This window comes from Ranitomeya imitator, chromosome 3 (genome assembly GCF_032444005.1).
Source record: "Ranitomeya imitator isolate aRanImi1 chromosome 3, aRanImi1.pri, whole genome shotgun sequence".
NCBI lineage: Eukaryota > Metazoa > Chordata > Amphibia > Anura > Dendrobatidae > Ranitomeya > Ranitomeya imitator.
Genome location: NC_091284.1, coordinates 171352962 through 171371947, shown reverse-complemented (window position 1 = coordinate 171371947; position 18986 = coordinate 171352962).

The following is an 18986-nucleotide window of genomic DNA, read 5'->3' as shown; positions in this document are numbered from 1 at the left end:
GTTTGAGACAACTCGCCGAGACTCCCACCTCCGTGACTGATAAGGAGAGGGTGTTCTGGGAACGAGGAAGGATGTACCGGGAGACAGTACCTGGAAAATCGCAAAAGGAGTGGTTGAGGGAAAGACAGCTGATTGTCCTGCAGCAATTCCGGGGTGAGTTATTACGGATTGCCCATGAGATCCCACTAGCTGGACACTTGGGGATCAGCAAAACAAAGGCCTGGCTGTCTCAACACTTCTATTGGCCTAAGATGGGGACAGATGTGTCAAACTACTGCCGCTCCTGTAACACCTGTCAAAGAGTGGGGAAGGCGGGGCCTGCTCTTAAGGCTCCTCTGATCCCTTTGCCAGTGATAGAGGAGCCTTTCCAGAGGATTGCGGTGGACATTGTTGGCCCGCTGGCCGTCCCCAGCAGCTCTGGAAAGCAATACATCCTTACTGTGGTAGACTACACTACCCGGTACCCAGAGGCAGTAGCTCTGTCGTCAACTAGGGCAGATAAGGTGGCGGATGCCCTGTTGGCCATCTTTTCATGTGTAGGATTTCCCAGGGAGATGCTTACTGATCAAGAGACCCAATTTATGTCTCGCCTAATGGAGGCTCTCCATAAGAGAATGCAGGTGAAGCACCTAGTATCGAGTGCGTATCACCCAGAGACCAATAGCTTGTGTGAACGCTTCAATGGTACCCTCAAACAGATGCTACGCATGCTAGTTGAGACCCAAGGGCACGACTGGGAGCGGTACCTACCACACCTGCTATTTGCTTACTGACAGCTTCCGCAGGCCTCGATGGGGTTCTCCCCCTTCAAGCTCCTGTGCGGAAGGCGAGTCCGGGGGCCCCTTGGGTTGGTAATGGAATCCTGGGAAGAGGAGCTGAACCCTTCTGAAGTGTCCATAGTGGATTACGTCATGCGCTTCCGTGACAAGATGCAGACCTTGACGCAGTTGGTGCATGACAACATGACGCAGGCTCAGGCTGACCAGAAGCACTGGTATGACCAGAACGCCCGGGAGCGGACCTACAACGTGGGTCAAAAGTTGTGGGTACTGGTCCCCGTACCAAAGGATAAGCTTCAGGCAGCCTTGGAGGACCCGTACGTCGTCCAACAACAGCTCAACCCAGTCACCTACGTGGTCACACTTGACCACGCTCGGGGTAGGTGAAAGGCCTTTCACATCAACATGATGAATGCTAATCATGAACATGAACCTTTCGTCCTACCGGTCTGCAGCTTGCCCGAAGATGGGGAGGAAGATACCTTCCTGGACATGCTGGCCCAAGCCAAGGCCGGTGGGTCCATCGAGGACGTGGAGGTAAGCGCCTCACTAACCAAACCTTAGTGGTCGCAGTTGCAGACCAAGCTGGAACCCTTCCGAATCGTGTTCTCCAACCGACCTGGAAGGACTGAGTTAGCAGTCCACGAGGTGGACACCGCGAATCATGCCCCACTACGATTAACACCCTATTGAATCTCTGACCAGGTGCAGCAGGTTAAGCGCCAGGAGATCGATGAGATGTTACAGCTGGGGGTGATTTGACATTCAAAGAGTGCGTGGGCCTCTCCTGTAGTTCTTGTGCCCACGAAGTATCGGACCACCCGGTTCTGTGTGGACTACAGGGGGCTCAACTCCATCACAGCCTCTGATGCGTACCCAATGCCGCGCATCGAGAAGCTGCTTGAGAGGTTAGCTGGCGCAAACTACCTGACCATAATGGATCTGAGTCGAGGATACTGGCAGAATCCCCTGAGCCCTGAAGCGCAGGAGAAGTCCGCCTTTATTACACCCTTTGGACTGTATGAGTCCACGGTCATGCCCTTCAACAGTTTGACTTCACCATTGAACACAAAATGGGCAGGGAGCATGGCAATGCAGATGGACCGTCCTGCCAGGGTGAACCTACTGAGGTGCACATGGAGGCATACCGAGGAATTCTGCCTCCGTAGTGCAGACCAAAAGGGGGAGGTGTCATGATATTGTATGAAATGTAATATGATTTTGTAGCTTTGCCTGTGAGCACCCATGCTGTGGGCTAAAAACCCCCCTTCTCTGTGTGCTTCTGCTTCCCAGAATGTGTGTGTAGAAGAGGTTTTATTGCTTCTAGCTGCAAATTCCAGGGTCTGGGCAACTTACTCATTCCCTCCCACAAAAGGAATTTTTACAACCGCTGTAGCTGCAATAGACAATTGTACCAGCTAAAACTGGTCTGATATCTCTCTCAAGACATGCGCTTCTTTGTCCTGTAAGATATTGGGCCACCGATCTGGGCTAGGAAAGTAATAAGTCTATGTTGCAAATCTCCATCGGCGGATCTGTCAGCCACTGTAAGCACAAGCTTCTAATTCCAACGGGTACAGAGTATGGATTTCTCCGGAGCCGGGCGTACCAACGAGCCCAAATTTGGTCTCATTAGAAAGCCAATTTTAAAATAAGATGAATGCTGGGTGTGTTATGATTCTGACATGAATGAAAATATAAGAATTATAAGAATTGTTTGAGAAAACTATACAGCTGAGGAGAGGGGAGGGCAATGTTAACTCAACCCCTTTAGTGATGTCAAGAGGCTGCAGTTTATAAGTCTCTACTCTTCACCCAGCCTTTAGTCTTACCTGAGGAGCTCTTACTGCCAGACCTGATGAACTGGGATATTTGGAGCTCCGCCCACTAGCCTGGTTTTGCCTGAAATGACCTGAACACATGTAAGTGTTAATTTCTCATTTAACCCCTGTTATTTTATAATTACCTTTTACATATTTTCAATTGTCTCTTATTGTAACATCCTTGTAATATTTTGATAAACACTGCCTAATCTTTCGGAGTAAAATATTTAAATTAATAGTTTTGTTCTTCCTGCTCTAAAACGTACCCTACGTCTTCTGAAGAGAATTACGCTACTGTTTTGGGTTAGCTTCGGACCCGTTTAATCGAAGCTGGTGGCAGCATACCTTGTTTTGTGCCTTTGGGAGTCATTGTAGCGACGGCGGCATTGATAATTATTGTTCCTGCCTGAGTGGGAGTAGTTATATCGCCTCGCTGCAGCGTGCCCAATAGCCAGTACATAGCAGGCAGCCTTTCTGGTGAATAATTACCCTAGGTGCAGTACCTAATCTGACCAGAGAGCTGCAAGTTTGCAAGCGGAACTGTAAAGCGGGATATACATAAATCCATGCAGTTTGTGTTATATTGCAGAGCAGTGGGATAACTAAAATAAGCCCCTGCGGTAAACTAAGAAGTCAATAGCCTTGTGTGTGTTTTCATCACATTGTAGCAGTGGAGGGATAACTAAGATAAGCCCCCCTGCACATGTGATAGCCGTCTGTTGGCCTAAAATCACCCCGATCCGTGACGTAGGGGTGACAGTCACGGTGTGAATCGTGACAACCCTAATGGAAAATAAACACCCAATTATAAAAAAAGGGATATGTCTGATTTTTTTGCTTCCATCATTAGACAAATACAGCTTGCAGAAAACTGATGGTGATTCCGTTGACATATTCATGTAGAAATGGCTGTTCTGGTGCCATATTCATGTAATGATGATGATTTTGTTGATATATTCATCACCAGAACCATCATCAGTACATGAATATGAAAACAAAATTATCAGTACATAATTAGAGCACCAGAGCCATCAATAGTACATGGATATGGGACCAGAAATATCATCAGTAAATAAATACCTCACCAGAATCACCAACAGTACATGAATGTCACCAGAAACACTATCAGAGCATGAATGCTTCACTAGAACTGCCATAAGTACATGAATACAGCACCAGAACCACCATTAGTACATGAATGCATCACTAGATCCACCATCAGTACATGAATACATCTATAGACCCATCATCAGTATTTGACTAGATACTCAGATCCACCATCAGTAAATAAACAGGTCACCCAAACCTCCATCAGTACATGTATATCTCACTATAACAACCATTACTACATGAATACATGATCAGAAAAAAGAGTACTTGAATACAAGAGCAAAGCTTAGTACAACAATCAATTGTAATATCAAGTCAGCCCCATAAGCAATTGTATTGCATGCACCTAGAACCCTACAACTCCCAGTATGTCCTTACCAATAGTAAGAGATACTGGTAGTTGTTATTAATAGCCATCATCAGACTGCGGATCATACAGGAACCACTGTACTAATGAAAGTAAGTTAGTATCACAGATAAATATTTACATCCAGGTACCTTATAGATTACATCTTACAGTTGTCTCTTTCTTTTCATCTCCATCTTGCCTAGATGCAGTAGCGTAGCTACTGGGGGGGCAGAGGGGGCCATCGCCCCGGGGCCAGTCACATGGAGGGGCCCACTCAGAGCCGCGGCCGCTTTAGTCAGTAAGCAATAAGCGGCAGCCGGCCACGGCTCTCTGATGTTTCAGACAGTGACACCAGAGTCCAGACACACAGGAGCGCAAGCTGCAGCGTCGCCCCAGGCCTGAACTTGTCACATGATGGAGGAGGAGGAGGGGCCCATCCACCCACCCATGACCCATCCAGAGCCGCGGCCGCTTCAGTGTTAAGCAATAAGCGGCCGCGGCTCTCTGACAGTCCAGACATGGGGACGCGCTGCTGCCTGGTCTCCACACAGATGGAGACTCTGCACGCTGCAGAGCAGGCTGCAGCCAATAGCAGAGTCTCACTGTGAGCGCACGGTGAGGGCTGGAGCTGGAGCGCTGCTAACCTGATAGTATCTTGACAGGCTGGCAGTGCTGCAGATAGCTCCGCCCCAGGTCTGCTCCTATTGGTCCACACTCTTCTCAGGTCCTAGTCAGCAGCAGCATCTCTTATTGTGCCAGGACAGAGCCCAAGATAGTGCCTGGCCTGCCACCTGGTCCCTGGACAAAGTCACACTGACGGACAGGAGTCACTCAGGACGGACATTTTCATAAATGTAAGGGCTGCTGTGGAAGTGGAATGTTCGTTCTTTTAAATAAAGCACAAGACACTGCACATGATATTAGTATGTTACTGTGGGAGTGGGGTGAATGAGGGTGAGAGTGGGAGCCGAGTTAGGGTGCGGAATGGGATGGGTGTCGCTGTAGGGGGCCTGCTATCTAACTAGATGGTGGCCCGATTCTAAAACGCATCGGGCATTCGTATTCTAGAATATGTATGTCCACGTAGTATATTGCCCAGCCACGTAGTATATTGCCCAGCCACGTAGTATAGTGCCCAGCCACGTAGTATATTGCCCAGCCACGTAGTATAGTGCCCAGTCACGTAGTATATTGCCCAGCCACATAGTATATTGCCCAGCCACGTAGTATATTGCCCAGCCACGTAGTATATTGCGCAGTCACGTAGTATATTGCCCAGCCACGTAGTATATTGCCCAGCCACGTATCATATTGCCCAGCCACGTAGTATATTGCCCAGCCACGTAGTATATTGCCCAGTCACGTAGTATATTGCCCAGCCACGTAGTATAGTGCCCAGTCACGTAGTATATTGCCCAGCCACGTAGTATATTGCCCAGCCACGTAGTGTATTGCCCAGTGACGTAGTATATTGCCCAGCCACGTAGTATAGTGCCCAGCCACGTAGTATAGTGCCCAGCCACGTAGTATATTGCCCAGCCACGTAGTATAGTGCCCAGCCACGTAGTATAGTGCCCAGCCACGTAGTATATTGCACAGCCACGTAGTATATTGCACAGCCACGTAGCATATTGCACAGCGACATAGTATACAGCACAGAGCCACGTAGTGTATTGCCCAGTGACGTAGTATATTGCACAGCCATGTAGTATATTGCCCAGTTACGTAGTATATTGCACAGCCATGTAGTATATTGCCCAGTTACGTAGTATATTGCACAGCCATGTAGTATATTGCCCAGTGACGTAGTATATTGCACAGCCATGTAGTATATTGCCCAGTTGCGTAGTATACAGCACAGAGCCCCGTAGTATATTGCACAGCGACGTAGTATATTGCCCAGCCACGTAGTATATTGCCCAGTCACATAGTATATTGCACAGCGACGTAGTATACAGCACAGAGCCACGTAATATATTGCCCAGTCACATAGTATATTGCCCAGCAACGTAGTATACAGCACAGAGCCACGTAGTATATTGCCCAGCCACGTAGTATATTGCCCATCCACGTATGTAACAGGTTAAAAAATAAAAAATATACATATACTCACCTAACGATCCGAGGGCCCCCAGTCACGTAGTATATTGCACAGTGACGTAGTATACAGCACAGAGCCATGTAGTATATTGCCCAGTCACATAGTATATTGCACAGTGACGTAGTATACAGCACAGAGCCACATAGTATATTGCCCAGCCACGTAGTATATTGCCCAGCCACGTAGTATATTGCCCAGTCACGTAGTATATTGCCCAGCCACGTAGTATATTACCCAGCCACGTATGTCACAGGTTAAAAAATAAAAAATAAACATATACTTACCTAACAATCCGAGGGCCCCTTGTAGTTTAACATACCATTCTGGTCACTGCTCCTCAGCGTCCCGTCTCTCCGCCTCCTGGGATCCATCGGCGCTGTGTCGATGGGCGCGCGGCTGGCACCATCTTCCGTTCCCAGGATGCATTGCGAAATTACCTAGATGACTTAGCGGTCTTGCGAGACCGCTAGGTCTTCTGGGTAATTTCGCAAAGCATCGCTGGGAAAGGAAGATGGCGGCAGGCGCAAGCGGACAACAGAGGGTGAGTATAGCAGGTTTTTGTTTCTTTTTTCTTTTTTTAACATTACTTTTTTTACTATTGATGCCGCATAGGCAGCATCAATAGTAAAAGGGTGGGGACACACAGGGTTAATAGCGGCGGTAACGGAGTGCGTTACCCGAGGCATAACGCGGTCCGTTACCGCCAGCATTAACCCTGTGTTAGCAGTGACCGGAGGGGAGTATGGAGTGGGCGCCGGGGACAGTGACTGCGGGAAGCATGGAGCGGAGCGCCGGGGACACTGCGGAGAGTATGGACTAGAGCGCCGGGGACAGTGACTGCAGGAAGCATGGAGCGGAGCGCCGGGGACACTGCGGGGAGTATGGAGCGGATCACCGGGGACACTGACTGCGGGGAGTGAGGAGCGGCCATTTTCTTCCGGACTGTGCCCGTTGCTGATTGGTCGCGGCAGCTATGACAGGCAGCTGGCAAGACCAATCAGCGAATGAATAACCGTGACAGAAGGACAGACAGACGGAAGTGACCCGTAGACAATTATATAGTAGATAGTTGTCTAGGTGGAGATAGGGGGCTTATTATATTTACAGCTTAGGTCTTATAATAAGCTCCATCCTGTTAGGCTATGTCTCCACGTTCAGGATTTCCTGCGCTTTGGATGCAGCAAATACACCACTCCGCCAAAAGCGCTGCCCCCTGTTGTACGCATGGTTATTCCGCCTGTGTTCATTGAACAGAGGCGGAATGACCGCATCGTATTCATAGACTGGGTTATTCATCTTGTGGAGACGGAGCGTCTCCGGAAGATAAATAGACATGCTGCGGTCTATAAAGATGCACCGCATGTCCGGTTACACAGGTCTGCCACCTGGGTGTTTGTATGCATAGTGTAGATGGGATTTCATAAAATCCCATCCACTGTGCTGTAACATCTGGAAGCTGCAGATTGGATGCTGCGGCTATACGCAGCGTCCAATCCGAAGCAAATCATCCGGAAGGTTTCATGACCATGGAAACATAGCCTTGGTATAACAAGCCCCCATACAACAAGCCCCCATACAATAACCATGGCTCTAGCTGCACTTTATTTAAAGGGATTGTCTGATCTAATGCTGCAAGTTTGCAGATACTCCTATGTGGCTGCAAAATTGTGAAACGTCACATCTCGCATACTAAGGATTCGCCATTGCCCATATCAAAAAGTATGCGATTTGCATACTCCTGGCCATGTTCTAACTGTGCAGCCTCACTCAATAACATTTTCACACGTCCATTTATTTCCGATACCAGAAAAACGGTACCAGATATATCCATGTCCATGTGTGCAATACGTGCGGCACACATGTAACAACCATGTGCCATCCGTGTGTGCCGCATCAGTACCACACGGACAGCCACCGGGGAAGCAGTGCTACAGTAAGCGCTGTTCCCCAGCAGCAGGGGCTGAAAGTGGCTCTTATCATTCTCCCCTGCTCTGCTTGTTAGGTGACATCAAGCCCACAGCTTAGTAATGGAGAGGTGTCTATAAGACACCTCTCCATTACTAATCCTATAGCTACATGTAAAATAAAGACAGTCAGAAAAAAGTCTTTTATTTGAAATAAAACAAAACACAGTTTACCATTTTTATTGTTACGGCTAATCCATGTGAAGCCCTCGATCTCCTGTAATAAAAGTAAAATCACAAACCAACAATATACCATACCTGTCCATCGTTGTGTTCTAAGCAGTAATCCATATCATGGGAATATACAGTTTGCAACCGGGACGGTACTAAGATGCGACTGTCCCAGCTGTAAACCACTGGCGACTGAGATGCTGCCTTCGCAGCCTCAATGACTAGCGGTGACGTCACTGAGTTTACTCGCAGCCGGGCTGAACTGCTGTGACATCACGACCGTGAGAAAATGCCAGTGATGAGGTCACGGCAGTTCAAGCTCAGTGTCTTCTTCACAGGCAATCACTTTGAGAGTAAGAGGCTGCTCTGTATTTAGGGGTTTAGAACCATGATTTAATGTATGTTATGCATAATATATTATCTATTCATGTGTAGCGATGTAGCAGAATATAATCTATCTGGCCCATGTGGAATGCACAGTATTCCACTGAGATGCCCACAACAGTGTTTAAAACTACCATAATTCTGTAAAAAAACGTTACTCAGGTTAGGGGGCCCACTCAGATGTGTTTCGCCCCCCCCTAGCCTGAACCCTTAGCTACGCCTCTGCCTAGATGCCATGATGACTTTTCACTTCCATAACTCTTCTCTGCAGACCTCCCTCTTTTCTTGTCTTTTGCAGCATATCCCGGCAGAGTGCCCTTAAAAATAAGAGTGTTATTAAAATGCCATCTGCATAAAAATATCTGTCCATACTATACCGCTAAATAAGCCTTCTATGGTATATGGCCTTCATACTGTCTACCATTATCATGTATACCCACACCACACCATCCGCCCTTATGAACCATGGCCTATACCATGGCTGTCCCCTCTCTAATTTTCCATTACACTTTCTGTATCTCCACACTGTCCCCCCACAATGCTAATTCCTCTCCATATTGTGCCTCTATTTTACGCTGTCCACTCTCCATATCCATTCTGTGCCTCTTTTCACACTATGCCCTCATACTGCCCACCACGCTGTCCTTTTCAAACTGTAACCACTCCTCACACTGTCCCCCTACACAGTATGATGGTCACCACAGCTGCCCATATGGTATGATATCCACAACAACTCCCCAATATATAGTATGGTCACCCACACAGCCCCCCCAATATATAGTATGATGTCCACCACAGACCCCTATAAATAGTATGATGTCTAAAAAAGCCCTCATGTATACTATGATGTTTACCACAACACTACATGCAGTATTATGGCGCACAAACAACACCCCAAACAGTATGATATTCACCACAGCCCCCTATCCAGTATGGTCACCACAGCCCTCAGTATAATGACCTCTACAGCCCCATATACTGTACAGTATGGTCAGACTCACCACAGCTCCTCATATACTTTGTTGTCCCCCCTTCACAGCTCCTCATTTAATGGCCAAAATGCACATCCCCTTATTTCATGGCCACCGCAGAGCCCCTCATGGTATACCCCCTGCACAGCCCCTCATTTTATTCTCCCCCTCTGCAAAGCTCTTCGGTTTACTCCCCATCTGTACAGCCCCTCTGTTTATTCACTCCCATTTGCATAGCCCCTCATTTTATCCCCCATCTGAACAGCCCCTCCGATTATTCCCCTCATTTGTACACCTGTCAGTTTATTTCCCCCATCTGCACAGCCTCTGTTTATTCACCCTCATCTGCACAGCCCTTCATTTTATCCTCATCTCCACAGCCCCACATTTTATTACCCCCTCTGTCCAGCACTTCATCTTGTTCACCAACATCTGCACAGCCTCTATTTTTATTCCTCCACCACAGCCTTTCAGTTTATTCCTCCCCATCTGCACAGCCTGTCAGTTTATTCTCACATCTGCACAGCCCACCAGTTTACTGCCCCCTCTGTGCAGCCCCTCAGCTTATTTAACCCCTTCTGCATAGATGGTCAGCTTAATCCCCCCATCTGCTCAACCCATCAATTTACACTGCGTGCAGAATTATTAGGCAAGTTGTTTTTTGGATCACATGATTCTTTTTATACATTTTGTCCTACTCCAAGCTGTTCAGGCTTGAGAAACAATAACCAATTAAGTAAATCAGGTGATGTGCATCTCTGTAATGAGGAGAGATGTTGTCTAATGACATCAAAACCCTATATCAGGTGTGCTTATTTATTATGCAACTTCCTTTCCTTTGGCAAAATGGGTCAGAAGAGAGATTTGACGGGCTCTGAAAAGTCCAAAATTGTGAGATGTCTTGCAGAGGGATGCAGCAGTCTTGAAATTGACAAACTTTTGAAGTGTGATCACCGAACAATCAAGCGTTTCATGGCAAATAGCCAACAGGGTCACAAGAAGCGTGTTGGTCAATAGGGTTGAGCGACTTTTAGTTTTTTAGGGTCGAGTCGGGTTTCGCAAAACCCGACTATCTCAACAGTCGAGTCGAGTGGAATCGGCTGCTTATCGCGAAAAGTCGGGGATCGACCGAAACACGAAACCCAATGCAAGTCAATGGGGGAGCATAGTCGGCAGTGAGTGGAGGCCAGGAAAACATGTACAGTGCCCATTTTAATGGCAAAAACATCCATTCTTGTTACTGAAGCTTGTCAATCTTAATTTACCTTATAATAATAGTAAGGCATTGGAAATTGGGGGTCATTTGGCTAAAGTTGTGGGGGGTAGGGCTGGTTCAAGTATTTAGTGGGCTCAGGAAATCTGGACCACGTCACGGCAGTGGAGCAGGGAGAGGTAAGTATTTCAACTTTGCAAGTGCTGTGATCCTGAGCAAGCAGGGGGGGCCCACTCGTTGGCATTGGCACTGGCACAGGGCCCCTCAAAGTACGGCCGTGTGTTTGCACGGCGGGGGCGCCTCCCACCGGCAGCGACACTTTTGCGTACTATGAGGGGCCCTGTGCCAGTGACGTCGCCAACGAGTATTCCTCCCCCCACCTGATGAAGGAACCTGCACTTTCATCTGCACCTTCCTCTTTGTCCCCGTGTAAGGTATGGTATGCGGGAAGAGGAACCTGACTTTCAGCAGGGTCACAATCTTGCTGTGTAGCGTGCACGGGGAATGTTGCGTTATGGGTCAATGTACCAGCAGACTCATCTATCACTGGCTGGGCAATGGGCAGGATGAGGAGGAAACACAGATATAGGCCCAAAGAATAAAGTGGGCTAAATGCAGTTCAAAATTGGTAACAGGACTAACCAGGGGGCATTGCAGTGGAGGACAACTGTAATGAGAGGCTGACAGAGAGTAGGCCCAAATCAGTAAGTAGTCTAAATGCAGTTCAAAATTGGCAACAGTAGTAAACAGGCGGCACAGCTTTGTTTAGTGGAGGAGAACAGCAAGGAGCGGCAGCCACCGATAGTAGGCCCCAACCCAACTAGTAGGCCAAATGCAGTCTAACATTAACAACTACTTAACGAGAGCCTGAAAATGGAATTTCAGGACAGGAAACCAGGAGAACAGCAAGGAGCGGCAGACACTGTTAGTAGGCCCCAACCCAACTAGTAGGCCAAATGCAGTTCTTCCATTTAACAACTATTTAACAAGAGCCTGAAGATAGAAGCTCAGGAAAGGCAACCTGGAGAACACCTTGGAGCGGAAGACACCATCTCTACAGCCCAGACCCAACTTGTAGGCCTAATGCAGTGTTGTTTCAACAACTACTTAACGAGAGCTAGAAGATAGAAGCTATGGAGAGGCAACCTGGAGAACACCTTGGAGCGGAAGACACTGTCTCTACAACCCAGACCCAACTTGTAGGCCTAATGCAGTGTTGTTTCAACAACTACTTAACGAGAGCTAGAAGATAGAATCTATGGAGAGGCAACCTGGAGAACACCTTGGAGCGGAAGACACCGTCTCTACAACCCAGACCCAACTTGTAGGCCTAATGCAGTGTTGTTTCAACAACTACTTAACGAGAGCTAGAAGATCGAAGCTATGGAGAGGCAACCTGGAGAACACCTTGGAGCGGCAGACACCGTCTCTACAACCCAGACCCAACTTGTAGGCCTAATGCAGTGTTGTTTCAACAACTACTTAACGAGAGCTAGAAGATAGAAGCTATGGAGAGGCAACCTGGAGAACACCTTGGAGCGGAAGACACCGTCTCTACAAACCAGACCCAACTTGTAGGCCTTATGCAGTGTTGTTTCAACAACTACTTAACAAGAGCTAGAAGATCGAAGCTATGGAGAGGCAACCTGGAGAACACCTTGGAGCGGCAGACACCGTCTCTACAACACAGACCCAACTTGTAGGCCTAATGCAGTGTTGTTTCAACAACTACTTAACGAGAGCTAGAAGATCGAAGCTATGGAGAGGCAACCTGGAGAACACCTTGGAGCGGCAGACACCGTTAGTAGGCCCTACCGAAGTAGTAGCCCCAATTCAGTTTTCAAATTCCTATAGGCTGAAAGCCAGACTATTGACGCTCAGCTTTTTTCAGAGGAGGACAGCTGTATTGAGTTGCGCAGACAGACACAGGTAGTAGGCCTTAAACAAAAAATTTGGCTCAATGCAGTTTAAAAAAGGTTACAGGGGTACACGGGCAGCATTGCTCTGGTCAGTGGAGGACAATTTCAATTATGGACCACAGACAGACTTAGTACGCCTACAATTAAAAAAAGGATGCTCTATGCAATTTAAAATAGGTTCCAGGGGTACACGGACAGCATTGGTCTGGTCAGTGGAGGACTATTGGAAGGATGGACCGCAGACAGGCTTAGTAGGCCTAACATAACAAAAGTAGGCTTTAGGCACTTTAAAATAGGTTCCAGGGGTACATGGGCAGCAGTGGTCTGGTCAGTGGAGGAGTATTGGAAGGAGGGACCGCAGACAGGCTTAGTAGACCTAACATAACAAAAGTAGGCTGTAGGCACATTAAAATAGGTTCCAGGGGTACACGGGCAGCATTGGTCTGGTCAGTGGAGGACTATTGGAAGGAGGGACCGCAGACAGACTTAGTAGGCCTAACATAACAAAAGTAGGCTGTATGCACTTTAAAATAGGTTCCAGGGGTACACGGGCAGCAGTGGTCTGGTCAGTGGAGGACTATTGGAAGGACGGACCGCAGACAGGCTTAGTAGGCCTAACATAGCAAAAGTAGGCTGTAGGCACTTTAAAATAGGTTCCAGGGGTACACGGGCAGCAGTGGTCTGGTCAGTGGAGGACTATTGGAAGGAGGGACCCCAGACAGGCTTTGTAGGCCTAACATAACAAAAGTAGGCTGTAGGCACTTTAAAATAGGTTCCAGGGGTACACGGGCAGCATTGGTCTGGTCAGTGGAGGACTATTGGAAGGAGGGACCGCAGACAGGCTTAGTAGGCCTAACATAACAAAAGTAGGCTGTAGGCACTTTAAAATAGGTTCCAGGGGTACACGGGCAGCATTGGTCTGGTCAGTGGACGACTATTGGAAGGAGGGACCCCAGACAGGCTTTGTAGGCCAAACATAACAAAAGTAGGCTGTAGGCACTTTAAAATAGGTTCCAGGGGTACACGGGCAGCAGTGGTCTGGTCAGTGGAGGACTATTGGAAGGAGGGACCCCAGACAGGCTTTGTAGGCCTAACATAACAAAAGTAGGCTGTAGGCTCTTTAAAATAGGTTCCAGGGGTACACGGGCAGCATTGGTCTGGTCATTGGAGGACTATTGGAAGGAGGGACCGCAGACAGGCTTAGTAGGCCTAACATAACAAAAGTAGGCTGTAGGCACTTTAAAATAGGTTCCAGGGGTACACGGGCAGCATTGGTCTGGTCAGTGGAGGACTATTGGAAGGAGGGACCCCAGACAGGCTTTGTAGGCCTAACATAACAAAAGTAGGCTGTAGGCACTTTAAAATAGGTTCCAGGGGTACACGGGCAGCAGTGGTCTGGTCAGTGGAGGACTATTGGAAGGAGGGACCGCAGACAGGCTTTGTAGGCCTAACATAACAAAAGTAGGCTGTAGGCACTTTAAAATAGGTTCCAGGGGTACACAGGCAGCATTGGTCCGGTCAGTGGAGGACTATTGGAAGGAGGGACCGCAGACAGGCTTTGTAGGCCTAACATAACAAAAGTAGGCTGTAGGCACTTTAAAATAGGTTCCAGGGGTACACGGGCAGCAGTGGTCTGGTCAGTGGAGGACTATTGGAAGGAGGGACCGCAGACAGGCTTTGTAGGCCTAACATAACAAAAGTAGGCTGTAGGCACTTTAAAATAGGTTCCAGGGGTACACGGGCAGCATTGGTCTGGTCAGTGGAGGACTATTGGAAGGAGGGACCGCAGACAGGCTTTGTAGGCCTAGCATAACAAAAGTAGGCTGTAGGCACTTTAAAATAGGTTCCAGTGGTACACGGGCAAGAGTGGTGTGGTCAGTGGAGGACTATTGGAAGGAGGGACCACAGACAGGCTTAGTGGGCCTAACATAACAAAAGTAGGCTCTACGCACTTGGAATTATCTTGCAGGGGTACACAGGCAGCATTGGTGTTGTCAGCGGAGGCCGATTGTAATGAGTGTCTGACAGTTAGTACTCCCAAAAAATAAATTAATGTTAATGTCTCGCAATACAACAAAACCAAAAAACAAAAGGGTGGCATACTTAGGTACAGGGGTGGGCTCCTCTGCTGAGTTTCAGACCTAGTAATTTGGCGCAAAGTATTTACTGGTGTAAATATAGGACACTGCCCCTGACTATTTTAAGTAGCATCATACATGTCAACACATTGGTATTGTCAGTGCCAGGCATTGAAGGATGTCAGCGCATAGACTAAACATTGGTGGAGCTGTGAGAGATAATTTTGCAAATCGTAGAGCACTGTTTGAGCTTGGGGGGGGGAAACTGTCTTGTGGCCGGCGGTACAGGGCCCAGGGCCCCTCACGTCATAACGGTGTGTCTGACGTTGGTTGCGCGCCACCACCGCCAGAGACACTTTATTGTACTATGAGGGACCCAGTGGCAGTGCGGTCGACCAAAAGCGTGCACACCCACCTCTTCAGACAAACGGCACTCTCACGGGTGCTTGCGCCAAGTGGCGAGATCACGGCCCCGTGGGGGGAGTTTGGCCATTTAGGGAGGTGTAAACATGTCATATGCTGGACAAGCAGCTGCTGCAAATTACGAGATTGGAAAACTCAGTCAGAGAAGTCCAGAAGCAAGACCTTTTCATTGGAAAGCTAGGTGTCAGCCGGGAAAGGTGGGGCAAAATAATTCGAAATCCAGTAGTGGTTCATTTTAATGAAGGTTAGATCATCAACATTTTGGGTAGCCAGATGAGTCCTTTTTTCGGTTAATATTGAACCAGTAGCACTGAATACTCTTTCTGATAGCACACTAGCTGCTGGGCAAGCAAGCTCCTGCAATGCATATTCTGCCAATTCTGGCCAGGTGTCTAATTTGGATGCCCAGTAATCAAATGGGAATAACGGTTGAGGGAGAACATCGATAAGGGATGAAAAATAGTTAGTAACCATACTGGACAAATGTTGTCTCCTGTCACTTTGAATTGATGCTGCAGTACCTGTCCTGTGTGCGGTCATAGCAAAATCACTCCACAACCTGGTCAGAAAACCCCTCTGTCCAACGCCACTTCTGATTTGTGCACCCCTTACACCTCTGGTCTGCTGCCCCCTGCAGCTCGTGTGAGAACGATCACCGGCGCTGTGTGCTGGGAATGCCTGAATCAAATGGTCAACAAGAGTTGATTGTTTGGTTGCCAATATTTGTTCCAAGTTCTCATGTGGCATAATATTTCGCAATTTGCCTTTATAGCGAGGATCAAGGAGGCAGGCCAACCAGTAATCGTCATCGGTCATCATTTTAATAATGCGTGGGTCCCTTTTGAGGATACGTAAGGCATAATCCGCCATGTGGGCCAAAGTTCCAGTTGTCAAATCTGCGGTTGTGCTGGGTTGAGGGGCAGTTACAGGCAAATCTACGTCACTTGTGTCCCTCAAAAAACCAGAACCCGGCCTTGCCACGCCACCAATTTCCAGTGGCCCCGGAGAAGCTTCCTCATTAAAAAAATACTCATCCCCATCATCCTCCTCGTCCTCCTCCTCCTGTTTGCCCGCTACCTCGTCCTGTACACTGCCCTGACCAGACAATGGCTGACTGTCATCAAGGCTTTCCTCTTCCTCTGCTGCAGACGCCTGCTCCTTTATGTGCATCAAACTTTGCATCAGCAGACGCATTAGGGGGATGCTCATGCTTATTATGGCGTTGTCTGCACTTACCAGCCGTGTGCATTCCTCAAAACACTGAAGGACTTGACACGTCTTGTACCTTCAACCACTGCACAACTGACAACTCCATGTCTGCCATCGTACTGCCTGCCCGTGTATGTGTATCCTCCCACAAATACATAAGAGCCCGCCTCTGTTCGCACAGTCTCTGAAGCATGTGCAGTGTTGATAACTTTTCAGGAAGCACTGCACCACCAGGTTTAAGGTGTGAGCCAGGCAAGGAATGTGTTTCAGTTGGGAAAGGGCGATGGCAGCCATGAAATTCCTTCCGTTATCACTCACTACCTTACCTGCCTCAAGATCTACAGTGCCCAGCCACGACTGCGTTTCTTTCTGCAAGAACTCGGACAGAACTTCCGCGGTGTGTCTGTTGTCGCCCAAACACTTCATAGCCAATACAGCCTGCTGATACTTGCCAGTAGCTAACCCATAATGGGACACCTGGTGTGCAACATTGGCAGCTGCGGATGGAGTGCTTGTGCGACTGCGGTCTGTGGACGAGCTCTCGCTTCTGCAGGAGGACGAGGAGGAGGAGGAGGGGGTGCGAACGGCTACAGCCAACTGTTTCCTAGACCGTGGGCTAGGCAGAACTGTCCCAATATTGCTGTCCCCTGTGGACCCTGCATCCACCACATTCACCCAGTGTGCCGTGATGGACACGTAACGTCCCTGGCCATGCCTACTGGTCCATGCATCTGTTGTCAGGTGCACCTTTGTACTCACAGATTGCCTGAGTGCATGGACGATGCGCTCTTTAACATGCTGGTGGAGGGCTGGGATGGCTTTTCTCGAAAAGAAGTGTCGACTGGGTAGCTCGTAGCGTGGTTCAGCGTAGTCCATCAGGGCTTTGAAAGCTTCGCTTTCAACTAACCGGTAGGGCATCATCTCTAACGAGATTAGTCTAGCTATGTGGGCGTTCAAACCCTGTGTACGCGGATGCGAGGATGAGTATTTCCTTTTTCTAACAAGAGTCTCATGTAGGGTGAGCTGGACTGGAGAGCTGGAGATCGTGGAACTAGCGGGGGTGCCGGTGGACATGGCAGACTGAGAGACGGTTGGAGACGGTATTCTTGCTGCTGCCCTAGATGCAGTGTTTCCTACTACAAAACTGGTGATTCCCTGACCCTGACTGCTTTGGCCTGGCAACGAAACCTGCACAGATACTGCAGGTGGTGCGGAAAATGGTGGCCTTACAGTGACGGAAGGGATGTAGCGTTGCTGACTAGCTTCATTGGCCGAGGGTGCTACAACCTTAAGGGACGTTTGGTAGTTAGTCAAGGCTTGCAAATGCATGGTGGTTAAATGTCTATGCATGCAACTTATATTTAGACTTTTCAGATTCTGACCTCTGCTTAAGGTAGTTGAACATTTTTGACAGATGACTTTGAGCTGATCAATTGGATGTTGTTTAAAAAAATGCCAGACTGCACTCTTTCTAGCATTGGATACCTTTTCAGGCATTGCAGACTGAGCTTCTTTAACCGGATGGCCATGCTGTCCTCCAACTGGTTTTGGCTTTGCCATGCGTTTTGGGCCAGATACGGGCCCGGCAGATGGAACCTGTTGCGATTTTGATGCCTGCTGCGGCCCCTCCTCCTCCGCTTCAGAACTACTGCTGCCTGCACCCTGTTCCCCCAATGGCTGCCAATCGGGGTCAACAACTGGGTCATCTATGACCTCCTCTTCTATCTCATGTGCAACTTCGTCTGTGTTACCGTGTAAGCCGGTGGTATAGCGTTTGTGACGGGGCACCATAGTCTCATCAGGGTCTGATTCTGGATCAGTACACTGCGAGGGCAATGTGGTGGTCTGAGTCAAAGGAACAGCATAGTAATCTGGCTGTGGCTGTGCATCTGTGCACTCCATGTCCGATTCAACTTGTAATGGGCATGGCTTGTTAACTGTTTCACTTTCTAACCCAGGAACGGTATGTGTAAAGAGCTCCATGGAGTAACCCGTTGTGTCGCCTGACGCATCCTTCTCTGTTGTTGTTTTTGCTGAACAGGACAATGGAGCGACTTGTCCCTGAACGTGAACATCCACTAACGACGCGCTGCTTTTACATTTACCAGTTTCAGAAGAGGAGGCAAAAGAGCTAGTGGCTGAGTCAGCAAGGAAAGCCAAAACTTGCTCTTGCTGCTCCGGCTTTAAAAGCGGTTTTCCTACTCCCAGAAAAGGGAGCGTTCAAGGCCTTGTGTAGCCAGACGACGAACCTGGCTCCACAGCTCGATACTTAGGTGCTATATTGTTTTCCTCACAACCACCTGATGCTCCACCACCACTACCATCATTACCAGCTGGCAATGAACGCCCACGGCCACGACCTCTTCCACCAGACTTCTTCATTGTTTTAAAAACGTAACCAAAGTAACGGTATTTGTTACTGTAAAACAACTTACAAGGTGAACTCAAACTTCTGTAGGATTTAGATATCCCTTTATAGGTGGTTGAGACTG